We start from the raw sequence: 10,957 nt of genomic DNA on the forward strand, positions 1-10,957 counted from the left end.
TATCTATCTTTCTATCTATCCATCTATATACATGCATACATGCATACATACATACATACATGTATGTGTAGACACACACACACACACACACACACATATGCATATGCATATATGTATACGTATATGTATACGTATACGTATATGTACCCATATCCATATCCATATCCCTATACATACGCATATGTGTATACATATACATATGCATATACGTATCATGTACATATAAATATAAATATGCATATACATATACATATACACATACATACATACATGCATGCATGCGTACGTACATATGATATGTATGTGTGTGTATGCATGTATGCATGTATGTATGCATATAAATAAATAAATAATTATATATGTATGGATATGTATAGATATATAGATAGATATGTATGTGCGTGTGAATGCATACATACATACATACATAGTAATAGAAGGCATAAACCCTTTTTTGATAAAGCAAGTCCAAACTGGCTTTGTAAAAGGAATGGGATGCGATTTATTGTGGATAAAGTGAGCCCAAAGTGGCTTTGTAAAAGTAATCCCCTACTTTGGGAAAAGGGATGCTTTTTGATGTACTATTTTTGGCTCTTTGCCTTGGAATATGCAATTATAAATACTCTAGATGGGAAGTAAGAACCACCATCTAGAGGGGGACCCCATGAGGCATCGCTCTCTCTTCTCTATCTCTTATTTTCCTTTGTTTATGTTTTGCTTTAATATTTTGGATCATGATTTTAGTGGGTCGTAAATGTGGACTTGGAATTTCAATTTTGGTTACAGTGGTATTAGAGCAAGGCTACACTCCAATTGAAGAGAGAGCATAGTGAAATTGCTGGGAGAGTCGAGAGGCAAACATATCCAATAGACTAGTCATTGCATTTTGCAATTCCTATCAAACTCGTAGCTTGAACTAGTAGGGAACCTCCAACTTTGTGCCTTCAATGGTTATCAATTATTCAACCACCACTACCTTGGGGACTTACGTCGAGGTCTATCTCAAGGAGATGTATAAGACCCTAGACAATTTATTGAGCTGATGCACAGTAGGACAACACAATAGATGCATTAGAGCAATTTTCTCTTGTACTTGGATAGGTCCTTTGGTTCAAGCATTCTAATAAGTCTTGTCTTGTATATTTTCTTATACACCGGGATGTGAACAATATTGATCTAGCATGTTCGAGCCATATTCATTTGTTGGACATGTTTCTTGGAAGTGGAAAGAAAAGTCTTGTATCTCTAAGCGGGTGATTATTCTTGTGGCCTAGCTATTCTTACTATTCCTCTGGCTTGAAATTCCAATGGGAAGCTGAGATCACAAGTGTTATGCCTAGCTTTGTAATTATTCAACTTTGCTACAGGCATGCAGATTGTTGTTGATCTTCTTGTAAAAGACAAGTGAAGATATTTTCTTTGATTGAAGATTCAAAAGTTAATGGTAAGCAAGTGATCTAAAGGGGTTTTAATAAAGAGAATTCCAAGCACCATGGAAAGATGTTCTACCTCAGAACCCTTGTTGTGGCATTTTAACAATATGTGAGGGATTTCTCTCCCAAGAATCAAACAATAGCAATGTCATGGAATGGCTTCTGGGACTTTATCCACTCTCTCTATTAGAGCCTTGGACCTTTCATGGCAACCTATTTTCTCCTTCAATTCAAAAAAACCTACATTGTCAGAGTTTTACAATCCTTGAATTTTTTAGTAGCAGCTTCATAGTCAGGCATTTTACCAAAATAACATTTGGTTCCGTTGATCAACAGCTTGGGCTCTACATGGCTAGTATTCTGAGTCAAGCTTGAATGCACAATATTCTTGCAAACAACTTGCAATTTATGTAAACACAATTACACTATAATTATAGACTACTGCAAGTCCAACAATTTGCAAGGTAGCATCAGACAGAAGCAAGGCGTTGCCCAAAACTTGTCATCAATTTAGTAGTGCTTTTGCCACTTTGCCTCCACACTAGACTTTTAGGAATGGCTCCAACATTGCAATAGTTAATTTGGAAGATGTTCATAGGATGTGTTAGATGCCTTCAAAATTGGAAGATTGGTTTAATGGCATAATAAATCACTACTAACCTTTAGATTGATTTGATGGTAGAATGAGTCATTGTTTACTTTTAGATGGAAAGCACACCGGATGTAGCGGGGGCCCTAGTGAATTCTTTGTGTGGTCTACTTGAGGATGCCTGGCTAGCCTATGATTTGCCATGCTAGATGGTCAGTATTGTGGGAGATCTCATTCTAATATTGATGTTGCTAGTGTTATTGGTATTATGTTTGATTATTGTACTTTGAGTGCAATTATATTAGGATTGATTGATTCTGTGATTCATTCAATTAATTGTCAATAACTAATGTACTTGGTGGCTTGAGTACATGTGATGGAACAACTTACAAGTATTTGAATTAGTGCAAGGATACTGATTGAGGTGTTGCATGGTGCATAGCATGTGGCGATGGGCCAATTTTTTATTTCATTGATATTGTAAAACCTAGGAAAATATTTGTGAGAGAAGGCATAAACCATTTTTGAATAAAGCAAGCCCAAAGTGGCTTTGTAAAAAGATGGGATGTGATTCATTGTGGATAAAGTTAGCCCAAAGTGGCTTTGTGTAATCCCCTACTTTGGGGACAGGATGCTTTTGGCTGTACTATTTGTTGCTCTTTGCCTTGGAATATGCAAGTATAAAATATCTAGATGGGAAGAAAGAGCCACAATCTAAAGGGGACATATTCTACTAGAGTGCCACACATTAGCTAGAGAGAACTCGAGAAAAAGTATAAGTGCACACCAGCCAAGGAGAATGCAAGACAAAGTGAAGCAAACACATAGAGATTCAAAACCAAGAGTCTATGACTCTCTCTTCCTTTCCCCCTCACCCCCCCTCTGTGTGTGTGTGTGCGTGTGCATGTGCATGCGTGCATGTGTGTGTGTGTGTGTGTCTATCTATCTATCTATCTATATAGTTGCATGTCTTCATTTGGTACCTTATTGAATTATCAAACAATCACCCCACTTTTTATTTTTCTTTTGATAGAACCAGTGTGATAGTGGTTGCCATTATGATTTGAGTGCATGCTAGTTTAGCATGGCCCACTATTTCTAAAAGCCTTTTGGTGGCAAGATGATTCCTCCAAGATGTTTCAACTTCATTTTGATAGTTATGGTGCTCACTGGGATTGGCGTGTGACATGGAAGCCTTTGCCTTACATCCTTAAGCCATTGATTGGGTGGCTACCCAATATTGTATTTATAACTAATTCTTTCCCTAATTTTGGAAGCATTGTAAATTCTTTATATCTCGAGCAATTGATCCCTTCATTGTATCATTTTAGCTGCTAGTTCCATGAATCTAGTTTTCTATTTCTTGTTGGATGTTTAAAATTTTGTTAGATTCTCAATTGCTATGCTTTCTTGACAAATTAGTCCTTGCTTTTAAATTCCTTTGAAAAATAAATTTAATCTAGTCATTTAACTAATCAAGTGATGCTTTGGGTGGCTCACCATTGTGTTCTTCCCATTCTTTGTTATGGAATTCATCACTCATTTACTAAAGTCTTAAATTATGAGGCAACAATAACAAAATACACAACCCATTACTCTCTCTCTCTCTCTCTCTCTCCCTCCTCCTCCTCCTCCTTCTTCATTGACTTTTGTTCTTTCCATCTATCTATGTTGTCTCCATATAGGATTGTCTGTAACTCCCCGTTTGTAAATACAAAATAGCATGTCTTTAAAGAAAAGGATGAGGTCAAGTCTAAGATAAACTAGACCTCACTAGGAAAGACTAAGGTCACCTCTCTCATTGGAAAATATGCAACAAAGGAAAAGGGGAAGGGCAAGGCCCATAAAACCCTTTCAATTCTAACAAGGGTCAAGCACAACTAAAGATTTTGCTATAATCTAGGCCAGACTTGTATCATGAGATGGAGGAGTGGATGCAAGATACATGGGGAACCCAAGAGAAGGCTAGCTATTGGATATCACATTGGTGGCATCAAGAAAGGATTGTGTGATGAGTTCATTTTCATATACAATAGGATCTACCAATCCAAAATAGTCATAGACAATGGGTTGCTCAATGTTTTAGCCCAAGCCTATGTTGCACCACTCAAAAAATATAGGAGGATTGGGATGGCTTTGCCCACCACATTGAAACCAACCTAAGGACAGGTAGTCAGAATAGCACATGTATAAAACAAAAGCATGTTGTAGGTACCCCATCAAAGGCTATGAATAAGGAACATGTTGTGAAGATGCCTGTGAATATCAAGGTAATATACAATGTGAGAGATTGAGTGTAGAGCAAAAAACTATGATATGTAATTGGAAAAGAAAGGTGGGGGAGGAGAAAGTGAGATTCTTGTCAAAATTTGAGGTTGCTACCTTAAATGAGTCAAAAACCATAAAAAAGGTTGACTCTATTGCACACTCATTACACATATTGCCAATTGGGTTCATCAAAAACTTGGAATGGTTTGCATTCCCCTAGCGCCACTATTGGATTATTTGAATAATGAAGGAGTTGAAAAACTTGGAAGTACATCTAGAATTTGCTACAACCAAGTTGGAATTAGCCCAAAATGCATTTGCTAGGCATCATAGCGCTTTGGCAGGAATTGGCTCAAAGTCATATGTAGCATTTGATGGAGAAGATTACAAAGCATGCTTTGTAGGTTATGATCCGTGCACCAATATACCATCCAACATGCTCTACAAGTATTTTGGTGGACACCTGACGGACATTAATGATAAGATAACCATTCTTTAGGATTGTGGTTTTTGCATCTACATGCAAAGATATGAAAGTAGTGCCTCCTTCTCTAGCAACTTTCTTGGTAATGGCAGGACCCTCGATTCTGAAAAACCCATCAACTTGGAGAACATCCTTCAGTTGCAAAACAAATGCATGTAGAACATGGAGTGTTATAGTTTCGTAAGACTGTGAGTCTGTCAAGTCCACTCGCATGAAGATCGGGTACGATACGTCCTTTGCTTTGAATGTGCCATACTTGGCTTAAACCTTCCCATCGAAGGCAAAGCAATATGGCACATACTTAGACAAAGATTCTATGCACAAAATTGGGAGACTACTTGAGTGTAACAAGATTCCATCTATTGCCATTACATCATTGAGTTTTTGCGCTTTGAAAGTTGCAGTATTTTCTATGTTAAGGAGGGCTTTGCCTTTGATTTGATTGATCCCAGGTGGCATGATAGAACTAGCTGGGAAAAAGCATGTACAAACTGGTGTGAGAGAAGCTTGTTCAAAGCCAAAATCTTTGAGTTTACTTTATCATTTTTGACATTGTGTGGTAGTTCATTTAAAAAATGGAGATCTACAAAGGTGTAGGATCATCCAATGACTATGTTTTCATTCACTAGTGTTTATTTCTTAAGTACGCTACATAATTAGCATAAGATTGCTTAAATCAAGACTGTACGGTTCCATAGGTTTATAAGAACATCCCTTTATAACTTTGCAAATGGAAAACAAAAACATAATCCTTATTGGGTTCGAAGGTGGTAACAAAAAAAAGTATTCGACAAGATGGAATGCTCATGGTGAGTTGTGGCTACAAAATTTAACTCTCAAGTTGGAACACTTTTGCAACATCAAAAGAACATATGAGCATGCTACTCATTTGCAATCTATCCTCAATATGTGACCACCACATACGAAGAACATAGCCAGAAAAATGTCACCTTGGTTCTTGGTTTCGTATGATCCACCTGCGTTGTCAAAAACTTTGGCTTTCCCTTTCTCTGTAGGCAATGTTGTTGCTTGGTTTTTGAGAACTTTTGACTATATCTACAGCAAGAATGAGTTAAATGGGCAAAACAACCAAAGGGAACTAGTAAGAGAATACCTTATTTAGACATGGGAAATGCAAAATCACCCTCGTAACGTGAAGTAGCTTCTTCAGCACATCCTAGCCAAAGCTCGGCTGTGCTCATCATGTTTGTGAGCAACCCTAAAATAAAAAAACCAAACATAGAAGTTGAATATTGAAATGGAATGTGGAAATAAAGCAAGCATGGAAACTAAAAGTGGTCGGTACATTTTTCAAATTGCCCGCTACTAGTGTCCATTGAGTCTCCAGAGGCATACTGTTCTGAATTGGTGGACAATTGATGCTCTTCACATTGCCACCCATAATCATGAACAAGACAAGAAAATTGCAAAGCGCTACAAACATATGGAGAAGCCCTAGGGCGCCAACTCCCTTTAGTAAGAAAACCCATCAAAATCTTGAGTATGAGATAAATTTAACAATATGCCATGAGTATTAATTATTCAAATTAACATGGTTATGTTCTACACTAAAAGAGCTTCAAATATTTCTTTACACCTTGAAATTTGGATAACACATGAAAACGTTACATTAATTTGAATTTCATATTTTAGTGTATTTTTTGTTTAACTCCCCCCATCCAAAAGACCCCCCCCCTTGGGCCTCACATATTATGAAAAATATGTACAAATCTTAAAATCTTGCATATTTTTCAAGGTATATTCCTTATATTTTGTGGGTAGGGGGACATGAAATTTTCATATTTTTCCCTTGCATCTTTGAAAAATTTAAAGGAAATCCATGCATACTATATATTGGACCTTGTCCCCCCATACCCTAGATTATGGACGAGGGTAATAACATATTACATATTGAGTTAGTGCCCTAGGGGGGAAGTTGTGGTAATTCACGAAGTGAGCCATATCTAGCTAATGATATAGGTCTAGGAATTTATCATGCTATTCATGTAGGTCCATGAGGAGAGATTCAATTTGTTGCTGACATCTTTTACCTCGATCCCAAAATGGCATGTTAGACGAGTTGAGGCATTAAACACCCAAATAGTAGTTGCAGCATTGAACCATCCACACCTTGATTAGAGAAACTGAGCACCGCTGTACATTGCCCATGCTGAGGAAGGCATCATTAGTAGAAGCCAAGAAGATATTCATGCCAAGCCCATGCTAGGGAAGAGTACGTTCGTGATGTATAGGTAAAGAGTAGCCAAACATGAGCACACCTGGCAAAGCATGCAAAGGGCTGTAGCCAATTCATAAAGCTATGAAGAGAGTCCTTCCCATGCCGCATCACAACAAAGAAAAGCAAGCAAGAACACAACCAAAAAACCTCGCCAGTAAAGAAATCGACGGCCAAGGTGGTGTACCAAAGCCCAAGAGCACAAGGGACATCAGAAAACACTCGCCAGCACCAAAAAATAATGGGAAAGGTGCTATGATTGCTCGCTAGCATAGAAATTGATGGCCAAGGTGGTGTGACGATGCCCAACACCGCAAGGAACACTGAAAAAACCTTGCCAGCACCAAACAATGATGGGAAATGTAGTGGGACGAAGCCCAACAACACGAGGATGTAGAGGGCTAATAGCTTAAGGACCCATGTGAAGAGGGCGAATGGGGGTGGTGCGTTTGATGCGGGTTGAAGAAATGGTGCACGTGTTGCAACATGCAGGGCATGTGGTCCACACAGTAGCTGGGCATGCGGTCCAACAGGGGGTGGCCACGTGGTTCATCCATGTGGGATAGGCGCTGATTTCCCAATGAGACACAGCGACATCGGTAAAGCATAAAGAAAACTCCACCTAAATTCTTTTTCACTTGTTTGGATGTGGCCTTCACTATGACCAGCACCCATGGTAGGCCAAAAATACCCTGGACCAAGTTTGGTCATTTTGATGACCATTTTTGGCAAATCTAGAAGGAATTTGACTAATATACAGAAGGCAAAGTTCATCAGAATGTCATGGAGTGTCCAAAAATGGCAAACCCCACCATGGCACAAATTTGGCCATTTGGAGGGTGTCCAAATGGCCAAATTTGGACTGTGGCGGGTTTTGGCATTTTTGGACATTCCATGATGTCCTGACCAACTTTGGCTTCGCGGTGGTCAAATTCCTTCTACATTTGCCAAAAATGGACATTGAAATGGTCGAAGTTGTCAAATTCCTTAATCTATCCCTTCAAAATCTATATTTCTTCATAGAAAATCATGAAATAGCCAACCTACAAATTAAAATAAAAGATACATGGACATAGCCAGCCTCCATGACAAGAAAATATAAAAAATTGACATTTTTAGAAGGTGATGTAATGGAAAACCAAATTTGTTGGATTCCTCTTCGAAATATATATTTTCTCATGTAAAACATGAAATGCATCAAATTATTTCAAGGTGATTTAGTGATATTAAATAAAAAATTACATTGACATAGACAACCTAAAAGGTTGCTCCAAAGGCAAAATTCGCACCATGGTGGGTTCCTCCAAGGGTAAGAAATTATATAGAAAATGTATTGCCTAAGGAACTTAGCAGAGCTACTCTACAAGGCACATAAGTTGTCATATTGAGCAACTATCATTTGCAAAGTTACATTGTAAATATTTTCTTTTCTATGTTTATCTATGTTGAAGTTGATGCACCCCATTACTTTCTATGAAGAAACGTGGATTTTAAACAGGTAGATGAAGGAATTTGACAAATTTGACCATTCCAATGTCCATTTTTGGCAAATCTAGAAGGAATTTGACTTCGGCGCAGAAGACAAAGTGGGTTGGGATGTCATGGGGTGTCCCAAAATGCCAAAACCCACCATGGTCCAAATTTTCCCATTTCGAGGGTGTCCAAATGGCCAAATTTGTGCCATGGCAGTTTTGGCATTTTTGGATACCCCAAGATGTCCCGACCAACTTTGCTTTTTGCGCTGTGGTCAAATTCCTTCTACATTTGCCAAAAATGGACATTGAAATGGCTAAAGTTGTCAAATTCCTTCATCTACCCCTTCAAAATCATGAAATGGACATAGAAAATCATGAAATGTATTAATCCTTTACAAGGTGATATAGGGAAAGCTCAAAATTTGGTTTTTTAACACTCCATCTAATCAATTTGGTGCCATGGTCAAATCCCTTCTACAAATGTTATTGGAATGGCCAAAGTTGGCAAACAACTTTTGTGTGCAAGATGATATAAAAAAAGATGCAATATCAAAAACAACAATGTATTAAAATATCCATAACAAAAGATTTACCATTTGGCCATAGATACACGAAAATTTTTAGCTTTAGATAGAAGAACATTATTAGAAATAGGTGTTTACAAAGAGGCTTCATAGCCTATTTCTCTTCTTCTTCAGCTCTAATATACCAATAATAGGGTCTTTGAATCCTCAGCTAAGTCCTTAGAAACACCGTCATGCTATTTGGAATCTCACATTCCACTTGTAAGTTTAAATAATCTCATGTACAACACATTGGAATGGATCACATAGGCTGCCTTGGGTCAATACTATGAATTCTCTCTACCTTCTTGTTCCAAATGGATAGATTTCCCATTCCTTCTTGTTGCTGCTGCACACATGAAGAAACATCATTTTAGAAATTTAAGTTTAAATAAATGTAATGCATCATGTGAATTCTTCTTCTTGAATCCACTTTTGAGTTGCTTTAAAAAGAGAAAGGTGTTGAGCTTCAAGACTTACATTAGCAGTATCGTGAGCTCTAGGCATCCCCTTTACATCACCATTCCCTTGAAGTCCTGCATCACCTTTCCAACAACTTGCTCATGCATGACTTTGTGTCTTTGGGTATGAAGATTCAATATCATCCATGCCCACTATTCTCATCTCATCATCCATGAAGTTCTTGAAAGAAGAGCAAAGGGAACCTTATAAAAAACAATGCATCACTGTGGATAATCCAAAGTAATAAATTTCATTAAAACACTAGGGAATTAACCTTTTAGCTCACATTCTCCTCTTTAGAGCACCTCTAGTGGCTCAAGATGTTTTCTTTTCTCGAAAACAAGAGACCATGGATCACATATTGATCCTGCAACTATTTGTTCACATGGTAACAGTGGAGATCTTCTCAAATGGTGCCATCAATAGTTATAGAGTTTATAGAGAGTGTGATAGGCCATGATAGAAGGTGTGTCATGGATGAGGAGGGATGTGAAGGACCATGAATGATTACGAGGGAGGAGAAGCAAGCGAGGGACTAGGTGTGAGCATGAGGGCAGACGAATAGGCATGAGCAGGAGGGAGGAGAAGCAACAAGAGCAGGCATGAGCATGAGGCAAGAGGAGCAAGCATGAGCATGAGGCAAGAGGAGCATGCATGAGAATGAGGGCAGAGGAGAATGGATGGAGAAGGAGGAGCAGGAAAAAGCAACAGGGGAGGAGGAGGAGGAGGATGCATGTGGGAGGAGGGAGGAGGAGGAGGAGGAGGAGGAGGAGGCGTGTGGACAGAGGGAGGAGGAGGGGGGGGAGGGAGGAGGGAGGAGGGAGGAGGGGGGAGGGAGGAGTAGGAGGAGGAGGAGGAGGAGGAATGGGACGTGTGGAAGAGAAGGAGGAGGGAGGCAGGGAGGAGGATGGGGGGAGGAGGAGGGAGAGAGAGGGAATTCAAATTCAAAATTTGAAATTTTGACTTTGGAGGATGGGGGCAGGAGGGAGAGAGAGGGAATTCAAATTTGAAATCCAAAATTTTGACTTTGGGAGAAGTGCCCACTCCTTGGTGTAAGTGGTGGCCCCCTCCTAGTTGTAAGAGGTGTAAGAGGTGGGCTCAAAAAAGTTGAACCCACTTAGGTAGGGGGGGTTAGGACTCCCTTGGACCCCACAATAGGGCTTGCATTAGACCTAATCCATTTCTTAACCCATTCCTTATGAGGCCTTTTTGAGACCCCACTTCTCCCCTAATGTTTATGTTCAATACAATATAGTGTATAGCTATATTGTGTGCACTCTCTCTCTCTCTCTCTCTCTCTCTCTCTCTCTCTCTATCTCTCTCTCTCTCTCTCCATTTTCGTTATCACTTTTAGCTGAGAAGGTTCACTTCCTCTCGCATAGTTGGGTCTATCCTCATATACAAGGAATTACAAATCCCATATTGGTGCTCTTAGTATTAAGTTGTA

This window comes from Dipteris shenzhenensis, chromosome 22, assembly GCF_047967505.1.
Source record: "Dipteris shenzhenensis isolate YYH24624 ecotype China chromosome 22, Dip_SZ_1.0, whole genome shotgun sequence".
NCBI classification, from domain to species: domain Eukaryota; kingdom Viridiplantae; phylum Streptophyta; class Polypodiopsida; order Gleicheniales; family Dipteridaceae; genus Dipteris; species Dipteris shenzhenensis.